Genomic DNA, 22,035 nt, shown 5'->3' with positions numbered 1-22,035 from the left:
AGAAAGTCGCAATTGGGCCAGCAGACAAAGACTTTTGGAAGACCACACTTTTGTATATGATTAGTGTAGACTGACTTGTATTTTTGGGGGTGATGTAACCCTATGATCTTATTTTGGATGTATGATGTACTGTAAAACATGTAAAACTATATTGTGGTCATGATTAATGAAAGCTCAATGGCAACGTTCTCACTACATGCTTTGTGAATTATTTGTTTTATATTATAACATGGGATGTTATGTGTTATTCCATCAATGAATGTTATTACGTACGCATATTATTTACTTACTATGACCTGACCAAAATGATCATCTTTTAGAATATGCCTCCATGACGAAACGCACACGTGCCTACTATTGAGGCGGAACTCCAGGGGCTAATTGCCGCAGCTATAGCACAGTATGCGGCCTCCCAAGCAGAAACAAGTAGGAATACTTCAAACAACAACAACAATAACAATAACAACCCACCCAATGGTAATGTTAAGTCGCTTGAAACACATTACATGACATTTGGATACTTCTTACACATCCACTAATACTGACTGTTTACAATATTGCCTGTACAGGCTTCACCTACAAACAATTCCTTGACTGTAAGCCCCTAAACTTCGACGGCACTGGAGGTGCTGTTGCCTTCGTCAGGTGGGCAGAAAAGACAGATTCTATTCTAAGGATGAGCAAGTGTGCTCCCGAGCAACAAGTTACATACATTTCAGGGCTTTTTCTTGATGGTGCCCTATCATGGTGGAATCTGCAAGTGCAAACATTGGGAGAGGCGGCGGCATATGCTTTAACATGGGTTGAGCTGAAGGAGCTCAAGAGGAAGAAGTATTGTTCGCGGGCTGAGATACAAAAGCTAGAAACGGAATTCTGGAACCTAAAGATGGAAGGCCCAAAAATTGCTGAGTATGTTCAGAGGTTTCATGTCCCATGTGGTGCCGTACATGGTCACGCCTGAATTTAAACGCATTGAGCGCTTCATTTGGGGATTGGCACCCCAGATCATGAGCATGGTAACCACGTCCAAGCCTTCAACAATTACTGAAGCCATTGATCTCAGCGTGGCACTTACCGAAGAAGCCACTCGGTTGAACAAGTTTTCAGTTTCCGAACCAAAGAAAAAGGAGACACATGTCAAATCCGCATGGGAAAACAAGAGGAAATTCTCGAACTTTAAGAAAAGTACCGGCAGTGCCAGCAAGAAGAGGGATACAAACCCGCCAGCTGAGGTAAAGACTGGTAGTGAACAAAAAGGGAAAGGATACATGGGCACTCTGCCCAAGTGTGATTTATGCCAACATCATCATACTGGCCGGTGTAGACTTAGCAAATGTGAATCCTGTGGAAGGATGGGTCACTCAAAAGACACTTGTTGGGCTGGTACTGGCCGTGGTGGCCAAAGAGGGTCTTGTAACAACAACTGGGGAGGTAACGGACATGGGAACCGCAATGACGGAAATGGTAATCACGGTAACTTTGGGAATCAAGCAGGAAATGGTAACCATAATCAAAACAACAATCAAGGCGGTAATGGAGATGGTAACGGTCGAGGACCGGGATGCTTTAATTGTGGAGACATCAGGCACTTCAAGCGTGAATGCCCAAAACTCAATCAAGCTCGCGGAAGGGTATTCAACATTAGAGCAAGGGAAGCACGCCAGGACCCGAATGTTGTCACTGGTACGTTCCCTATAAATCAACGCTTTGCATCTGTATTGTTTGACACTGGAGCCGACTATAGTTTTGTATCACTAGAGTTTAAGAATATGCTTGGGTTAACTGCTAGTAAGTTAGACATTCCATACTCAATTGAATTGGCTAATGGAAAGCTAGTTGAAACCAATGAAGTCATCAGAGGGTGCGTAATAGAGCTGGGAGAACACGAATTTACACTAGATCTACGACCAGTCGAGTTGGGAAGCTTCGACGTGGTAGTAGGGATGGATTGGTTGTCCAGCAACAGAGACGAGATTGTTTGTCACGAGAAGACCATTCGCATCCCACTGGACGATGGAGAAACAATCGTAGTACACGGAGAGAAGCGTGATATGCCTTTGAGGATCATTAGCTGCCTGAAAGCTAGAAAGTGTTTACGGAAGGGATGTGTTGCTTTGTTGGCACACATCGTGGATAAAGAAGCCGCTGAGCCGAAACTAGAGGACATTCCAGTCGTAAAGGAATATCCTGAAGTCTTTCCAAAAGACTTGCCAGGATTTCCGCCACAAAGACAAGTCGAATTTCGCATTGACTTAGTTCCAAGCGCCGCGCCTGTGGCTAAGCCACCCTATCGACTTGCGCCTTCGGAGATGCAAGAATTGTCAATGCAGCTTCAGGAGTTGTTAGACAAGGGATTTATCAGGCCAAGCTTCTCGCCTTGGGGAGCTTCAGTTTTGTTTGTTAAGAAGAAGGATGGTAGTTTTCGCATGTGTATTAATTACCGGGAGCTGAACAAGCTGACAATTAAGAACAGATATCCCCTGCCAAGGATCGGAAACCTGTTCGATCAATTACAAGGTTCAAGTTTCTACTCAAAAATCGATCTTCGATCAGGTTATCACCAGTTGAGGATACAAGAGGAAAGTATTCCCAAGACTGCTTTCAGGACTCGTCATGGACACTACGAGTTCCTGGTTATGCCATTTGGCCTGACGAATGCGCCAGCTGTATTCATGGATTTGATGAACCGAGTTTATAAGCCGTACCTCGATAAGTTTGTGATTGTGTTCATTGATGACATTTTGATCTACTCAAAGACTAAGGAAGAGCATGGGCAGCATTTAAGAGCCATTTTAGAGCTACTTAAAAAGGAGAAGTTGTACGCAAAGTTCTCGAAATGCGAGTTCTGGTTGCGCGAAGTCCAGTTTCTTGGTCATGTGGTTAATGGAGATGGAATTCATGTGGATCCCGCAAAGATCGAGGCGATCAAGAACTGGGAGACTCCAAAGACGCCAACCGAGATTCGACAGTTCTTAGGTTTGGCTGGTTATTATCGAAGGTTCATTGAGGATTTCTCAAAAATCGCTCAACCTTTGACCTCCCTTACGCAGAAAGACAAGAAGTTTGATTGGGGAGACAAACAGGAAGAAGCGTTTCAACTGTTGAAAAACAAGCTTTGCGACGCACCTGTCTTATCTCTACCCGAAGGCACGGCCGACTTCGTGGTATATTGCGACGCCTCCTGTCAGGGTTTAGGTTGTGTGTTGATGCAGCGTCAGAAGGTTATAGCATATGCTTCTCGCCAGCTAAAGGTCCACGAGAAAAATTACACCACGCATGATTTAGAATTGGGCGCAGTGGTGTTTGCTTTGAAAATTTGGCGACATTATTTATATGGCACGCGATGCACAATTTACACGGATCACAAGAGTCTACAGCATATTTTCAATCAAAAAGAGCTTAACATGAGGCAAAGACGCTGGGTTGAACTATTGAACGACTATGATTGTGAAATCAAGTATCACCCAGGGAAGGCGAATGTGGTCGCCGATGCCCTGAGTCGGAAAGAAAGGATCAAGCCCACAAAGGTTAGGGCTTTGGAAATGATCATTCAAACGGATCTCTCATTGCGCATTCGAGCCGCGCAGAGAGAAGCACTCAAAGAAAGGAATACTAAGGATGAGTATCTCCATGGGATGGAGAAGCAGTTGGTACCAAACGTGGAAGGAACTTTATGCTTCAAGAAACGAATTTGGGTACCTTTATTTGGTGGTTTGCGGAAGGTTATTTTTGATGAGGCTCACAAGTCACGGTACTTGATTCATCCAGGAGCGGATAAGATGTACCAAGATCTTAAGGATTTCTATTGGTGGCCAAGAATGAAAGGCGATGTTGCGGTATACGTTGGTAAATGCTTAACATGCGCCAGAGTGAAAGCCGAGTACTAGAAGCCTTCAGGTCTCTTACAACAACCGGAAATACCCCAATGGAAATGGGAACAGATTTCGATGGACTTTATAACGAAATTACCAAGGACGCCCAAGGGCCATGATACGATTTGGGTAATTGTAGACCGCTTAACGAAATCGGCGCACTTTCTACCTATCAAGGAGAAAGACAACATAAGTAAACTTGCTGAGATATACATGAGAGAGATTGTTGCCCGTCATGGAGTGCCTCTCTTAATTATCTCTGATAGAGATGGAAGATTCGTGTCAAGGATTTGGCAATCCTTTCAGGAAGCATTCGGTTCTCAGTTAAATCTGTGTATAACATTTCACCCGCAGACAGACGGACAGAGCGAACGAACAATTCAAACACTAGAAGACATGTTGCGAGCTTGTGTTATGGATTTAGGTGGAAGTTGGGACACTCACCTACCGTTGGTCGAATTTTCATACAATAACAGTTACCATGCAAGTATTCAAGCCGCACCGTTCGAAGCTCTCTATGGGCGCAAATGTCGATCACCGATTTGTTGGGCTGACGCGGGTGATAGACAACTAGTTGGTCCGGAATTGGTCCAGGAAACGATAGACAAGATTGCACAGATCCGAGAGTGCATCAAAGCGGCTTGTGATCGACAAAAGAGTTATGCGGACCTAAGAAGGAAGCCTCTGGAATTTGAGGTAGGAGACATGGTTTTATTGAAGGTTTCACCCTGGAAGGGTGTGGCACACTTTGGGAAGCGTGGGAAGTTGAACCCCAGGTACATCGGTCCATTCAAAATTCTGAAAAGGGTTGGTTTGGTAGCATACAAGTTGGACCTACCTGCTGAACTTAATGGCGTTCATGATACATTCCATGTATCAAATTTGAAAAAGAGTCCAACTCAAGAAACGGTAGTCATTCCTACCGACGAAATTCATGTTGACGACACACTACACTTTATCAAAGAACCAATTAAGGTTAGGGATTGGAAGGTTAACAAAACACGCAGGAGTAGTGTCAAACTCGTCAAGGTTTGATGGAATGCACGACACGGGCCAGAATTCTCGTGGGAACGTGAGGATCGTATTAAAGAAAAATACCCACATTTGTTCCCCAAGACCCCTACAACCAGAAGCAGAACCTAAAATTTCGGGACGAAATTTTCTTAATGGGGGGAGAATGTGACAACCCTCACAATTACAGGTACTGTATAATTAATTAATTTTAATTATGTGCTTAATGACTGTGCTTGATTACAACTGACAATTTAAACTGCTTTATGATTTTTGTATCATACATACATGTGCGTCATATTTCATACAATCACTCCATTTATGACACACAAATATTAGTGACATACTTGATGCACAAAGCACAGTTAGCACACTGAACGGATGATTTAGAAACATGCTGACAATGCCAACAATAGACAGACAGTGTTTTTGAGGCCTAGTATGAGCCAGGGATAAGGTACTACACTAGTATGAAGTGAGGACCACAAAACTGCGTCACTAGGTGATAGTTATAGTGCCGGGAAGTGCCTAAAACACACTTTAAATGTAGAATTCTACATTTATTTATAAAATCCAGCACTGTAACATACTAGTAAAGTGCAAAAATATGGCAGAATGGTCCTGTATGCTTTCCTAAGTACCGGGAATTAAAAGTGTTGCAAAAATATATATAAAAGACACTTTACAGACTAATTAAACACTTTAATGAAACAGTATCTAACTAAATGACCGGACATTACCCGGAACACCAAATTTTTGCCAGACACATTGTTTATTTATTTCCTGGCTAGTTATGATCCCCGAACACCCTAACACCCACTAAAAATCAAATAGCTAACATATATAAACATATTACTTGAAATCTAACTAACCTTTGCAATTTAGTTACAAAACTTTACCCTTAACCCCCCCCCCCCAACTAAAATCGGTCCCCAAGGGACCTACAAATCATCCACACCATGCTCCACATCTTGATCTTAGATTTAACTCCATTATTTTAATAGATTGTAGCTTGTTGTGGTTGCCAAGATATTGGGAGACATCTTATAAGTAAGGTCCTATAGATCATCACCATCCTTCCACATCTTCACCCCACTCCTTCACTCATCTCTCCCTCTTCCTCTCGGCTCGCCATACCCGCCACCACCACCACCATTTCACAACCATCATCTTCCATTTTTAAGCTTCATTCAAGCTTACAAGGTGATTCAAGGAAGTTGCAACTTGTGGAGCTTCAAAGGACCTTGTTTCTTGCTTTTTCCTCATCATTCTTCATCATCTTCTTCACTAGAATCAGCCCTAGCCTTTGTGCTAGTAGTAAGTCCTTGTTACACTCTTGTTCATCTTGTTTCATAGTTGAAAGTTGTAGTAGGATGGTTATGTTCAAAACACTAAAGAACAAGAACACTAAGAAGATGAACATAAGATTTTACATGAAAGTTACTTGAAGATGAAATGTTGATTGTATGATGTTGTAGTGAACATGTTGTTAATTTTATGATGATTCTTGATTGTATGATGTTAATCACCACATGAATCTTGTTAAATAATATTTAGTAAAATGATTTAACAAGATTAGAAAGTGGTTATGTGCTACATAAAATAACCACCTTCTAGTTTGATCATGAACTTGAATAAAGATGATTTTCTTAAAATATAAGTGAACAAGTTGATGGATGATCATGTTGATCCAAACTTTACAAAAGATTCTTATAAATAAACCAAGTTAGAAAAGCGGTTTTTGGAAAATCATGACTATTTCAAACACTTACACCATTTTTAGACATAAGACAAGAATGAGGATATTTTATTTACAAGAAGAGTTCAAAAGGGTAATTTTTGTAAAAATTGTTTACAAGTTGTAAACACTAAACTTTGGTAAGAAAATGATTTTCAAAGGAATAAGTACGTTTTGGAAGTTAACTAAGTCCAATAAAAGCTTTACCAAGTTACTACGCGTTTTCAAAAAGTATCAAGTTCATGATTAGTGTGTAACACATATATTTTTGCTTTCGGTAATGTAAGGATTGATTGTTGATGCTTGTTGATTGATTTTGAAAAGAAAATGATATGCTTAATAGCATGGACACCTCCGTTTTTAGGGGAAACTCTGGCGAAATTTTCTAAAAATTTCAACACTTAGAAAATATTTTTTTTCCAAACAAGTGTTACAAGTATATTTTATAACTTGTGTTTCGAATATAAACTTCACCATAATTTTTGTAACAAAATACAAGTGTCGGAGGTTGATTTTCTGAAATAAAAATGGATAAATATATAATTCGAATATATATTTTTATACTATAACACTTATGTGATTATTTATTATTTTGTAAACTAGTTATATTATTTAGGGCAAAATAATGTAACTTAGCAAAATGCCATCACGTATTATAATTCCGGAAATACTTTTACGAATATATTTTTGTTGGTGCATCCATCTGCTGTCTTCGTCTTGTATCGAGTCTTGTATAGAATGTATTAAATCAGGACACGAAAATCGAGATAATGGAAATAGGAGTGATTCCGCTTTAGGTCATTTTCAAGCGAAATCAGCAAGTGTCCTTATTCCGCTCGAGATGTTTGTCATGATTTCGCTTGAATATTATTATTGTATTTCCGCTTGAACTGAACATATACATGTTCAAGCGGAATCAGAAGCCTATAAATAGGCACTCCCAAGCGAAATTAAGCAACTGTTCATTCCGGTTTACAACGAAGTGCTGCCGAAGTGTCGAATTGATGTAAACATCATTATTATCAATCAAACGACAGTTTAAAGTGTATTTCTTGCTGAATTAAACTCAGTTTCTTAGTTTCCGCCTCTGAAACTGAGATAAACTCTTCTGATCGACTCGTTTGGGTCCGAAATCGATCCTACAAGTGGTATCAGAGCTCAGGAGGAAGAGTTCATACCATTTCAGCTGTGTTTTCTGTGTTTCTACACCTTCTTTTCAAATTAAACATCATTTTACGGTTAAAATTGGCTCAAATTTTATCAGTACACTCGGAATTATGATTTAACAAATCCTTAAAAGTTTCAGGCTAAAATTCGAACTAAAACTGATTATTTCTATAATTCCGCTGGAAAACCATCGCGTGAATGATGACGTCACAGTGATTCCGCTTGAGTTTTTTTTTTTTTATTCCGCTTCAGATAGGTTATTTCGTTTGAAATTTTGCTGAGATTCCGCTTGAAACAAGGTTCCGCTTGGAAGTTAAGTGTGATTCCGCTCCAAATTACTGGTTGATCCCGCTCCAAAGTTACTTGGTGATTCCGCTTGGAAATACACTTTTGATTTCACTTCAAATTGTGTTTCTGTTTGAACATTGGTTGACTGATTCCGCTTGAATCAGTGTTTAGTGATTTCGCTTGAACAGTTATTGTGTGAAGTGTGGTTATTTCGCTTGAAAGACAGTCTTGAAAATTTCTTGAAATCCGAATCATGGACGAAGATTTTTATAACGCATTCGCTACCCCGGTTACCCCGAATCACTATTGCATAGAACACGATGTTGGAAAATGAAACAGGGACTATGCAAAAGCCGCCTAAGCTAATGAACATTAAGGAATATAAGGGTTGGGAAGGACGGTTTGAAAACTGGGTACAAGCTAACTATTTAGATGCTTGGGAATGTGTTGAAACGAAGTATGTGAGACCGATGAATGACGATGAAGAAGTGATTGCTATCAAAGACCTGAGTGCTGAAAACAGAAAGAAATACAAAGATGAGAAAATGATGCTAAGTCTACTACAACAAGCAGTGAAGGAAGATATTTTGGTCCTACTGCAACATAACGGAAGTTCTTATTCGATTTGGAAAGCATTAAGATCAAAGTTTGTTGGTAGTCAGGAAATGATTAAGAACAAGAAATCGCTTTTAAAGAAAGAGTTTGATTTATTTCGAGGATTGAAAAATGAGAGCACAAAGCAGATTATTGAAAGATATTGCAATCTTTTAGCCAACATGAGGAGGTTAAGCATTGAAAAAGATAATGAAGAATTGATTGAAAAACTTGCTGATGCGTTGCCACACGAGACTTGGGGCACTTATCTCATGATGCTAAGGAACAAGAAAGGATTCAGTAATCTGACACTTAGCAAATTTATTGAAAAGATTGAAGCTCAGGAGATGGAACAGAGAAAGATCTCTAGGATGAAAGATTTCGATGGTGAACAAGACATCGGGCTTTACTACAAAGCAGGATTAAATGACAAAACCACAAATTTTTCTCCAAAGGTTGAAACTGCTTACAATGCAAAGAATTCATCCGGAAGTTCTTCAATAGGATCAAGTAGCAAAACAAGTTTCTCATCATATCCTTCATTTGACCAAACTTGACAGTGACAAAGTGTGGTAGAAAGCTACAATGCAACATTGTTCTGAATCTGGAAAATGATCAAGATTAAACTGAAGAAGTTGCAAAGAGCCACATGTCCCTGTTAGGAGCTGTTTTAGAATCATATGGAAGTTTTGTTGCAGGTCGGATCCGGAATCCAATGCTGACTAAAGAAGATTACGATCAGATCGATGCTGAAGAAATGGAATTAATGGATATAAAATGGTGTTTTGCTAGTGTGTTGAGAAGAGCTGAGAAATTCAAGCAGATCACGGGACGAGATGATTTTTGTGATGCATGTGTTTCTACCTTAGGGTTTGATAAATCTAAAGTTACTTGTTTTCGTTGCTGGCAAAAAGGACACTTCAAGAGAGAGTGCAAGAACCGCGAAGCAAGTGGAGCTCAAAATCCGTTCAACAATGACAATGATTACTATCGGAAAGCAATCTATCATCAAGTTTCTCAATCATCAAGTCAACAAGAACCACAGGTTGCTCATGGGAGGAAAGTGATTGAAGATTCTTCAAAAAAAAGCATGCTTGGTGGATCACGATGAAAAACAATCATCAACAAATTTCAATTGGGATAAGTATATTTCAGCTGATGGCAAAGCATTGGTAATAGATCAAGATGATGAGAAGATGCCTGAAGGTTTTACCTGGGAAAACTTCAGCTGGGATGACTATTGTCCAGACAAAGAAGTATTAAAAGCTCACCCAGCGTTTGTTGCTCGAATAGAAGAAGATAGTGATGATGATGTAAATGAGTATTATGCTAAACAAATGAGAGATCATTTGAAGATGATGGCTGAAAGTGATAGTGAAGACGAGAAAGCCAAGAAGAAAAAGAAAAAGGTAAAGACACCGGTCAACAGTGAAGATGAAGCAGTACTGGTAGTAAGGCAAAAAGTGAAAGAAGTTCCAAAGTTTAAAATTGATGAACAAGCTGTTGCGAAAAAGTGTCCAGTATTGTGTGAAAACTATGAAGAAATGAAGAAACAAAACAGTTCATTGATTCACAGTATGAACAGATTGAAGGAGTCATATGATGTGCTAAACAAAGCCATGAACATGTATAATGACACAAGTGAAGAGCAGGCTACAGCAATGAAGACACTTCAGGGAGCTTTCATGATTAAACAAAAAGTTGTGAACAATTACATCGAGAAGTGTGCTGCTCTGGAACAAAAGTTAGAGTTACAAAGAATTGAAACAGAAAGGGTTAATCGTTTGTTGAAAAGTTACTCATGTACTTCTTATGTCATTGACAGGATCTATCCTACTGTTGAAGGCATGAAGGCATTTGAAGATGATGAAGTAACTGAAGAAAAGAATGCTGAAAAAGTTTCTGAAGAAAAGACTCCAGAGAAAAAGACTGAGAAGAAGAAAGACACTAAGAAAAAGGCTGACAGGAAAAATTCTGGTAAGAAACAAGGTGTCAGTTACAACAAGTGCCCACCCCCGCTGGAAAATGGATATTTGCCCAGAAATCCAAATTCTGAAAGAGTCAAAAAGGCTACAAACTTACAGTGGGAGACGGAGTCGTCAGTCAATTTGCCAGAAAGTATTGATGTCACGTTTACATCGTCTGACACTGATCAACAATCTCAATTGATGAAGAAAGTGGTGGATCATGTGTTAGATAACGATGAAACTGAGGAGTTAAAGTCGGAGTCGATGTCGGAGTCAAAGTCTGAGTCCAGCATTCAGGGTCAAAATGAAAAACAAGGCAAGAGAGTTTATAGTAATGAATTCCTGTTATCAAAATCTAATTTGGATGATGAGACATTTAAAGTTGCATACACTTTGAATGATTCGGAAAAATTATATTGTGATGAGGAATTTCCAATAAGAGGTGTCAAAACTGAATTGATTAAAAAGGTTTTCAAATTAACAGAAATCAATATTTCTGAAATAAAAGATTTTAATCTTACTGATAAACCTAAAAAATACACCTCAAGAGTGCAACAAAGATTAAACAAGAAAAAAAGGGTTACAGTTCTAGTTCTGGTTTTCAAAAGAAACCTAACCATGGTAATTTCATAAAGAAAGGTCTTGGTTTTACTCCAACAGAAAAACGGAAAAATGAAAGATATGTTCGTGATTTTAAATCAAAAATGACATTTGTTTCAGGTACATCATCAGAAGAAGAAGAAAAGAAAGCATTTTGGAGACAGTCAAACAGAGAGTTCCTTGCAAAGAAGCAAGAAGAAATGAAGAATGCTAATCAGAGAAAGAAAACTCGAACCTATTTCAAATGTGGTAGAATTGGACATCTTGCGGTGAACTGTTCGCAAGCAATTCAAACTAAGCAGGGAGTTTCTAAACTCAAAGAGAAAGTGGTTGAGTTTGAACCGCCAATTGACCGAACCAAATTATTCAAAAACTCAAAATTTGAAATTGGTGAATGTTCAAACAAGTTTTACAACAAAAGAGCTAAATCTAACAACCAGAAATGGGTGGTTAAAAAGTCTGTTGATAGTTCTAGGGATGATTCTGATAGGTCAAAATCAGAGGAGCTATCTTCTGGCGATGAATCTGATTCCACAAAATCAGAGGAGCCACATGTTGCAGAAAATGGTGAAAAATCAGTTCCGATTGTAGATGATGAGAATTTTCCATCACTTCGGGCTGAAAATTTTAAAAGAAAAATTGGTAAAGTTGAGATATCAAACCAATTTTATGATGATAAAAAGGTTTTTGATGTTGAAAAGGCCTTTAACCCGAAGGTAAAACATATCTTTGGTAAGATGATTGATCGAAAAGTCAAATGGGTTAAAGAGTTCTATGAGAAGAAGAGGGGAGGTAAGAAACCTAGTGTTGATGACTCGGTAACACCCAAGGCTGGTCAGGCTTGGGTGGATATTTTCTTTGAATAGAAAAAACCTAACTTGCCAGAGTTCCCAGGTTGGTAAGCATGGAACATGAATCGGCATCATTCTTTGTATTTGGTTATGTTTGTCGTACAAGTGGTACAGAGGTTGGTACTTAAAAATGTGATTAATCAAGGTCATTAAGTTGAACTTGATGTAATTGTCACACCCCGATTTCCACGTGTCTCACCGGTGGGCCGGGTGGGGGATTACCGTGACGTAGTTGGCAACATTATAGTCAAACCACACAATATAAATGAATGCACAGCGGAAGCATAAAGATAATATATTTCAACATTAAGTGTAATATCAAAGTATCACCAGTGTTGAATTAAAATCCACAGGGGATCAAATAAAAATAACAAAAGTATTGTTCAACAGACTTCAGGCATCTTAAGCTTGCGATACTTCTAATGATGCTAAGGAGAAATCCCAGCCAATTACGCATAGTACCTGCATTTAGTCTTTTTGGGAAAATACGTCAGTTTACACTGGTAAATATATTCAACTGACACTTTTGTAAAAATGTTTAATAAAATTGGTTTAAATGCTCACGGCACAAACTCTTTATAACTTGGGATAATTTATAATCAAATCTTGTAAAGAATTACATGTTACTATGCGTTCGGTCGCCCGGGTCGTGCCGGGTTAAAGTTTAATAGACACGCCACATAGCATAAAACCGTGGCGGGTAACCAACGGCTATACTTTTATAGTCATGGACATAATGCCGGGTGTACGCCTACACCGGGATGTCAAGGTCGTGGTCATTTCGTAAAATGCTGCCAAGGATATCCGGGACATGGTCATTAAGCCCCCAAAGGCGTAAAGCCAACAAAACAAGTTTTTAAACGGGTCACATTGATAATACCCAACTACTAATGAGTTGGGGTCAATTGCCCGACCAAGCGGTATTTTAGATACCGTAACCCAAGCCCGTATAACGGAAAATAAGTTAAAAGTATTTACCTTTGCAAGTATAATTCCTTAAATTGAAATAAATTGCAGATAGCTTTTACCGGTCCCCTAATCTGGAACGAAGGTTTAATTTAACCTATTAGAATCCTAACGGGTCTTTAATTTAGCCGTAGCTTAGACCGGTCAGTTTCAAAGTATAGTTACGGTTTAATCGCGTGAAAGGCGAAAACCGTGAATGGAGTGTGATAAGCCGAACCGTGCGCGCAAAAGGCGCAACGGGTAACCGTAAGAGTCCTACACTATTTTCCTAAGTCAACATGCTTTAAAGAGGTTGTGGTATCAGTAGAATACCTTCCATAATGCCCGTAACGAGTTTAAGTTCATATTATGCCCCGTAGGGGCATTTCGGTCTTTTTAAAGATTATGAAAGAGGTTTATGAGTTCTACAGGAAATCTGAGTTTCCCGAAGGGTTTATAAGGTCTAAAATACTTTATTTATTAATTAAAATCAGTGGCAACTAGAATCGGGTCAAAAGACCTTGTAGAACTCAAGTTATGGCCGAAAAGGGTATATCTGGTATTTACCGAACCGTTGCCATAACCGCAGGTTATGGGCAGGTTAAAAATAATTAAAAATCTTTAAAAATCCCAAAATATTATTTTACATCAGTGAGTAAAAGGTTTGGTGTCGAAATCCGGGTTTAGATAGGCGTTATGCTAATTGCGCTATTTAATTACTAAAGTTTCGCAATTTGCGCTATTTAGTATAACTCCTATTCTGGACCTCGGATTGACATGAATTTTTAGGGACATGCTTAGAAATCAGTAACTAAGGTTATGATTCGTTCACATGTCCGAAATTCTCGTTTTAAATTAAAAAGGGCGTTACAGTCAACTTTTAAGCATTTAACGGAAATGTGTAAAAGACTCGGACAAACAACGAACCGGTCACAGAGGTTTATACCATCATGTAACCTGAGCCTAAGAGAGTCCTAAGGCATATCTACATCAAACTTTAACGGGTCAGAACTGAAGTCAATGCAAAAGTCAAACTTTTGCGACTTTCGGCTCCGAACCGGGTCAAAACAATAAATGGTCGGATCAAACAAGCTTAGACTAGTTTATATACTTATTATCATGTTTTATGAGTGTTCAAACAGGTTACATATCATCTACATTATAGATTATGCAAGAAATCGCAAAATAACATTTCTGTTGACTTTTTCTAAGCATGTTTGACTCGATATTTGAACTAGTTAGAGTGGTGATCAGGGGGAACCCTTTTAAGGGTTTAATGCCCACATGAATACCAACAAATAACTACCTTTGATTCGGTTAATCACTGGACCATTTGTGATTTATCGCAAAGTCAATCGTTAATTATGACGGATTGACTTTTAAGCTAAACTAAGCCATAAAAGGGTAGACACACTTACAGAAGCTTGGTGCACGACTTAGAATGTTAGAAGAGTGCTTGAGAGCTCCAGAGATGGTTTAGAATGCAGGTTTGAGGTGTGATTTACTTGTGCACAATGTATGGCCTTTTATAGTAACATTTCATGCATAAGATCATTACACATCAACCTACAAGGCATCATGGATGTTCAGCAGGTGGCCCTGGGTGCTAAGGGGCATGTAGAGGGCGCCCATGCTTCATTTATTGCTCAAGTGATCGTTCACAACTTCAAACAGCAAGTCTGTCCAAGAATTCTGCATCTGGGACTTGTACGCGGCCCGCATTAGATTCAAGCTACATGCACGCGGGCCGCCTGAATCTTCATGTCAGGAAACGTATCCACAGGTGGCTCGCGGCCCGCATTAACTTGCTTATTTCACTCAGGCGGGCCGCCTGAGGCCTGATTTCCAAGATTTTCAAATCTTTTGTAATCATTAACCTGACCTTTCGGTTTCGAAGGGGTAACTTTGCGATTTGGCCCTCTATTATTTACCGTTAAGGGCCTCGTGAACTTTACTCGCATTATTAAGTCCCCGGTTAGTTTAATTACTATCCGAAAAGCCTTAACTTTTATTGTTGACGCTTTTAACCCCTCTCATACGAATTTGATCATAACTTTCTCGTTTTAAAACGGAACTTCACGGAATTTATATCGTATATTCTAGTGAGCGTATTTTACTGTTACAAAGCCTCGGGTTCGTCAAAGGGTCACTCAGAGGTATAAATTAAACATGTTGACACAATTAACCCTTATAGCTTGTAATCTCTCACTTTCTTCCGCGTTTCGCTCCGTACGATCCATGATTTATTCTTTTGAAGGTACGAGCATCCATTAGGGTTACTATACAGTATATTTACCCTTTGTTGACATTTATAACCCTCGAATTTACATACTTTCAAGGTTTGTCAACTTTAGTCCTTTATTTAATATTTGATGCCACGTGTAAACTCATGACACGTGTTAACACATTATTGGACACAAAATTTCGAGGTGTTACATCCTCACCCCCTTAAAATAAATCTCGACCCGAGATTTACTGAAACAAATAAGGGTATTTTTCTTTCATCGTGGCTTCAACCTCCCACGTGAATTCGGGACCTCTACGGGCATCCCACCTGACCTTTACTATAGGTACATGCTTCCTTCGAAGCTTCTTTACCTGTCGATCTTTAATCGACAAAGGTTTTTCCACAAATTCCAAGCTCTCATCTATATGAACATCTGTATGGGGTATTACCAGTGATTCGTCAGCGAAGCACTTTTTCAGATTGCAGATGTGGAACACATTGTGAATTCCATTGAGCTCTTCTGGTAAGTTTAACTTATAGGCAACAGACCCGACACGTTTGATAACCTCGAAAGGTCCTATGTATCTCGGGCTTAGTTTGCCTTTCTTACAGAAACGCATCACCCCCTTCCAGGGTGATACTTTAAGTAACACTTTTTCACCTACTTCGAAGTGAAAATCTTTACGCTTTGGATCCGCGTAACTCTTCTGCCTATCTCGGGCAGCTTTGAGACGGTCTCGAATCTGGACAATCTTGTCCGTCGTTTCGAAGACTATCTCTGGTCCTGATAATTGAACTTCCGCCCAACAAACAGGCGATCTACACTTTCTACCGTATAATGCCTCGAAAGGCGCAACCTTTATGCTGGTATGGTAGCTATTGTTGTAGGAGAATTCGATTAATGGTAGGTTCTTATCCCAACTACCACCCAAATCGATAGCACATGCACGTAGCATGTCTTCCAACGTTTGAATAGTACGCTCACTCTGACCGTCTGTCTGAGGATGGTAAGCCGTACTAAAATTCAAACGTGTGCCCAAAGATTGTTGGAAGCTTTTCCAGAAATGAGACGTGTATCTAGTATCCCGGTCAGAGATAATAGACACAGGTATGCCATGCAGGCTACAATCTTATCAACGTATAACTGGGCTAACATGTCAGAGCTATAAGTCTCCTTGATGGGTAAGAAATGAGCTGACTTAGTCAGTCTATCGACTATAACCCATATTGTGTCATTTCCTTTCCTCGTCTTGGGTAACTTGGTAATAAAATCCATAGTTACACATTCCCACTTCCATTCGGGAAGTTCAGGCTGTTGTAGCAAGCCAGATGGCTTTTGATGCTCAGCTTTGACTTGCGCACAAGTTAAGCATTTTGCTACATAAGCGGCTACAGACTTTTTCAAGCCTATCCACCAATAATTTGCCTTTAGATCCTGATACATCTTATCAGCTCCCGGGTGAACAGAATATTTGGAACTATGGGCTTCCTGGAGGATAACATCTCGTAGTCCTCCATAAATCGGAACCCATATTCGTCCATTCAATCGTAAAATTCCGTCCTTGCTAAGAGTTAACTGCTCCTCAGTTACTCCTAACTTCTCTTTAGGATAGTTAGCTTCCAACACAGCTTCTCGCTGTGCAGCTAACAACCTTTCAATCAAATTATTCTTGATTTCAATGCTCTTGGCATTGATTCGAATGGGTTTCACCCTTTACTTTCTACTTAAGGCATTAGCGACTACATTCGCCTTGCCGGGATGATATCTGATTTCACAATCATAATCATTTAAAGTCTCCATCCAACGGCGTTGCCTCATGTTCAATTCCTTCTGATTAAACAGATGTTGAAGGCTCTTATGATCAGAATAGATCACAAACTTGATACCATACAGATAATGCCTCCACAGCTTTAGTGCGAACACAACGGCACCCAGCTCCAAGTCATGGGTGGTGTAATTCTTCTCGTGCACCTTTAACTGTCTCGAAGCATAGGCAATAACCTTGCCTTTCTGCATGAGCACACATCCTATGCCAGTGTGTGATGCATCGCAGTAAACTACGAACTCCTCGGTACCTTCCGGTAGTGTCAGCACAGGAGCGTTGCTCAGCTTTTGCTTTAGAATATCAAAGGACTCTTGCTGCTTAGGGCCCCAAACAAATTTTATCTTCTTCTTGGTTAGGGAAGTTAAGGGCGCAGCAATCCTTGTAAAGTTTTCAATGAAACGCCTGTAATATCCTGCTAACCCCAGGAAACTACGAATCTCTGTAGGCGTCTTTGGCTCTTGCCAATTCATGACAGCTTCTACTTTAGCGGGATCCACCCGGATTCCACGCTCGCTGACAACGTGTCCTAGAAATTGGACTTCTCGTAGCCAGAATTCGCACTTAGAGAATTTGGCATAGAGTTTCTCATGATGTAGAAGTTTGAGAATACAGTGAAGGTGTTTCTCATGGTCAGCTTGGTTCTTAGAGTAGATAAGAATGTCGTCGATGAAAACGATGACAAATTTATCTAAGTACAGCTTGCAGACATGATTCATGAGATCCATGAACGCAGCCGGTGCATTAGTGAGCCCAAAAGGCATCACTAGGAACTCGTAGTGACCGTAACGAGTCCTAAATGCGATTTTATGTACGTCTTCATCTCTGACTTTCAGTTGATGGTAGCCTGATCTCAAATCAATCTTTGAGAAATAACTTGCCCCTTGTAACTGATCGAACAAATCGTCGATCCTCGGCAAGGGATATCTATTCTTTATCGTGACCTTATTAAGCTCGCGATAATCGATGCACAGACGCATCGATCCGTCCTTCTTCTTTACAAACAGGACAGGTGCTCCCCAGGGAGACGAACTGGGTTTGATGAAACCTTTAGCTAGCAGTTCATCCAGCTGGGTCCTTAACTCCTTCATTTCGGTTGGTGCTAGCCTGTAAGGTGCTCTAGCAATAGGTGCTGCTCCAGGGATGATATCGATCCTGAATTCCACTTGCCTATCTGGTGGCAAACCAGGTAGATCTTCAAGGAAAACTTCTGGATATTCCGAAATGACGGGAATGTCTTCTATCTTCGGTTTAGGCTCTTCAATAATCACCTATGCCATGTAGATGACACAACCTTTCTTTAGACATTTTGAAGCCTTGAGCATAGTCACTTGCTCAGGCAATCCGTACTGGGTATCTCCCCGAATGGTAAGCGATTCACCAGACGGAGTCTTTATCACTACTTGCTTTCTGTTGCAGACGATTTGGGCCTGGTTGTGAGATAACCAGTCCATACCCAATACTAGGTCAAAACCGGCCAATTTAAAGGGAAGTAGAGATAGAGGAAAAGAGTGGTTCTTAATGGATATCACACATCCATCTAACACCGTGGAGACGGTTTCTATGGTGCCATCTGCTAGCTTTACCTCGTAATTCACATTTAAGGTTTTGACAGGCATATTCAGCAATTTGCAAAATTTATGATCTACGAAAGACTTATCAGCGCCCGAATCAAAAAGTACTCTTGCAAAGATATCATTTACGAGAAAAGTACCTGTGATCACGTTATCATCCAGCACTGCTTCTTTCGCCTCCATCCTGAAGACTCTTGCATTGTTCTTTTTGGTTTCTTCAGGCTTCTTGGCGTATTTAGGGCAGTTGCTTTTAATGTGCCCCTTCTCGTTGCAGTTATAGCAGGTTTCATCTTTTATCTTCTTGCAGTCCACGGTCTTGTGGTCCTTGGACTTGCACAACCCACAAGCATACGACTTCGACTGAGTCTGCGAGTTTGATTCGAGCCTACACTTTCCAAAGTGATGTCTCTTGCAAGTCTTGCACTTGGGCTTCTCACTAGACTGTTGCCCATCCTTCCTTGACTCCGACCCCCTCTTGTTATCACCGTTTCCATGGTGCTTCTTGCCCGACCTCCGTGAAGTATCATCTTCACGCTTTCTCTTTTCAGCTTCTTTGTTCCTCAGCGATCTTTGTCGGACCTTATCCAAAGTGAGGGACAAAGAAATGTCAGCTACAGATCTAAAGGTCGCTGGCCGAGAGGCCTTCACGCTTGCCTTTATTTCGGGGGCTAACCCACCGATAAAACGAGCGATCCTCTTTGGCTCCGGGGTTACCAGATACGAAACCAACCGGGACATCGTGTTGAAGCTCGTTAGGTAAGCTTGACAGTCAAGGTTTGTCATCACCAATGACAGGAAGTCAGTCTCTATCTTTTCAACCTCATGTTGAGGGCAGTAATTCTCCTTGATGAGAGAAATGAATTCCTCCCATGTCATGTTATATAGAACAGCCTTTCCCGAGGCCTGAACCAACGCCCTCCACCAAGCCAGGGCCTCGCCCTTGAATGATTGTGACACATACTTTACCACATCTCTTTCTGCACAGCCGCTGATGTCCACCACGGTGTCCATCTCGTCTAGCCACGTCATGCAGTCAACTGCGCCTTTCTCCCCAGTGAAGTCTCGGGGTTTACAAGATACAAAATACTTGTAGGTACAGCCCCTGGCGCGAGACGCATCAGTATACACACTCTCTTGACGGACACTGTTTTCATTGGACGAGTGATTATCATCGTCCTTTTTAGGCTTGGACGGTGGCTTGCTGTGTGATTTTGAGTGGGTTTTCGGCTTGGAGTGTGGTTTGGATATGGTTCTGCTCCGAGATTCAGTATACTCCTCGTATTGTCGATCCAGAGCTGCCTTAACAGCATTGTCGACAAGAGCTTTTAATTCTGCGCCCGTCAAATGAACCTGGGCGTTATCGTATTCGTCTTCTTTTGAATGACTATTCTCCCCACTTGGATCAGCCATGGTAACTTGAATCTGCTACAGAAGATAACGAAAAATTTTATTTAGGAGTTTATTATGGAATTGCCTTTTATGGCAATTCATTAACCATGGTAAACAGAGACCATATTTGGTTAATTTGTTACTCACTTTTATTTAGGATTTGAACATACTTATCCTAATTACAAACAATATTGTTATTGGCATAAAAGCCTAGTCACGAGGACGTTTTTATAATATTAGCCGAGATTACAGAGAATCAAGGTATGAAGGTTTGAACCGTAGTTCTTTTACCTTTTCTGACAGGGAGTCATAGACCACCACTGCCTTTTGTCTTATATGACAATAATTATGGCCCGTAGGCACTACATCACTAATGGATGTTTAATAATTTGGCCCGTAGGCACTTCATCACTAATGGATGTTTAATAAGTTTGGCCCGTAGGCACTACATCGCTAATGGATGTTTAATAATTGATCATCCTTATTGACGATTTAACCCATGATTTATAAATCATTAATTTGGGCTTTGGAATCCTTAGAAGGATTCTTATATAAGAATGACGTGTGCGATTTTAACGAATCACATCTGCCATGAACGTTAACATGATTACAGAGGTTAACAGGAAATCTGAATCTTTTAATCAGGTCTTACCATCTTGGCCGGATCTAATAAAGACACCTGGCTAGGTTTCACTCTTAAGATTCTTTATTTTAGGCAGATTTAAATTTAAAAGGAATGATTTTTGATTTATCTCATATATATATATAAAAATAACAAAAATGAAATTTATAACATAACATTCCATAAATTTCAAATATGATTACACGCTGCCCTAAACGGGACTTTTAAATAAATAAATACCTACGCAAAGGCTCATAGAAAAACACATCCACGCAGGGACCAAATACAAGATAGATGTCCTCGTAGGGACTAAGAGATAAGTCCACGTAGGGACTGAATTACGATAAATGTCCACGCAGGGACTAAATTGCAAATACAACATTACATAAGGAGACTAATGGTCTCGTTTCTTCCTCCCTTTTAGTAGGTTTGCAAGGCCCTTGAGAAATCCACGATTACTCTTGCGTTCTTGTTCGAAGTCTCGTTCCACACGGTTTAAACGGTGGAGTATTTCTTCTTGCTCCGGTGGAGAAAAACGTGGCTGCTGCAACGGTTGCTGAACCGGAGGTCTAGGAGGTATTGGATACCCATGAGCTGAGTAATCTGGTCTCCAAGAGGTTCCATGGAGGGCATTGTAATTTGCCGCTACCACGTATGGATCGGCATCATAGTTATAGTTGTAGTGCGTGTGAGTCGGCTGCTCAAACGGATTGTACGCCGTGGAAGCGCCGTACGCTGGTATCGGATTGTCATATCCGAATGGTGGCGGAGGTGGTGCAACTGGTGCAGAATTCACCTCTGCAGGGTGACCAGAAGGTTCCCCTAATTGTGGTTCTTCTTCAGGTACTGACGGAAAGTGACTAGCACTCGAGTGGCGAGGGGTGCTGAAATGAAATTCCCCTCCTCGGGTAGACATCCGTGCTCCTGATCTTCTACGCCTTGGCGGATCTGGAATTACTGGTTGAACCAGTGGCGGTGGTGGTGGCGTAACGGCCACGAACCGCGAATCCTCAGAAGGATCCTGTTGTTGCAGTTGATCATGTGGCGAGTAATGATGTGAAGGTGTAAAGTACCAATTACATTGGTCAAACCTCGCCTGGTAGCTATCGGGACCTTGATAGGGCGTTCCATGGAAGGATGACCCATCCGAGATCTCGATTGGATGATTGGGAGTACCCCGTGCCGGCTCGACGGGTTTTCAAATTAACAGAAATCAATATTTCTGAAATAAAAGATTTTAATCTTACTGATAAACCTAAAAAATACACCTCAAGAGTGTAACAAAGATTAAACAAGAAAAAAGGGTTACAGTTCTGGTTCTGGTTTTCAAAAGAAACCTAACCATGGTAATTTCATAAAGAAAGGTC

This window comes from Helianthus annuus, chromosome 1 (assembly GCF_002127325.2).
Source record: "Helianthus annuus cultivar XRQ/B chromosome 1, HanXRQr2.0-SUNRISE, whole genome shotgun sequence".
NCBI lineage: Eukaryota > Viridiplantae > Streptophyta > Magnoliopsida > Asterales > Asteraceae > Helianthus > Helianthus annuus.
Note: the sequence above shows the minus strand (reverse complement) of the source record.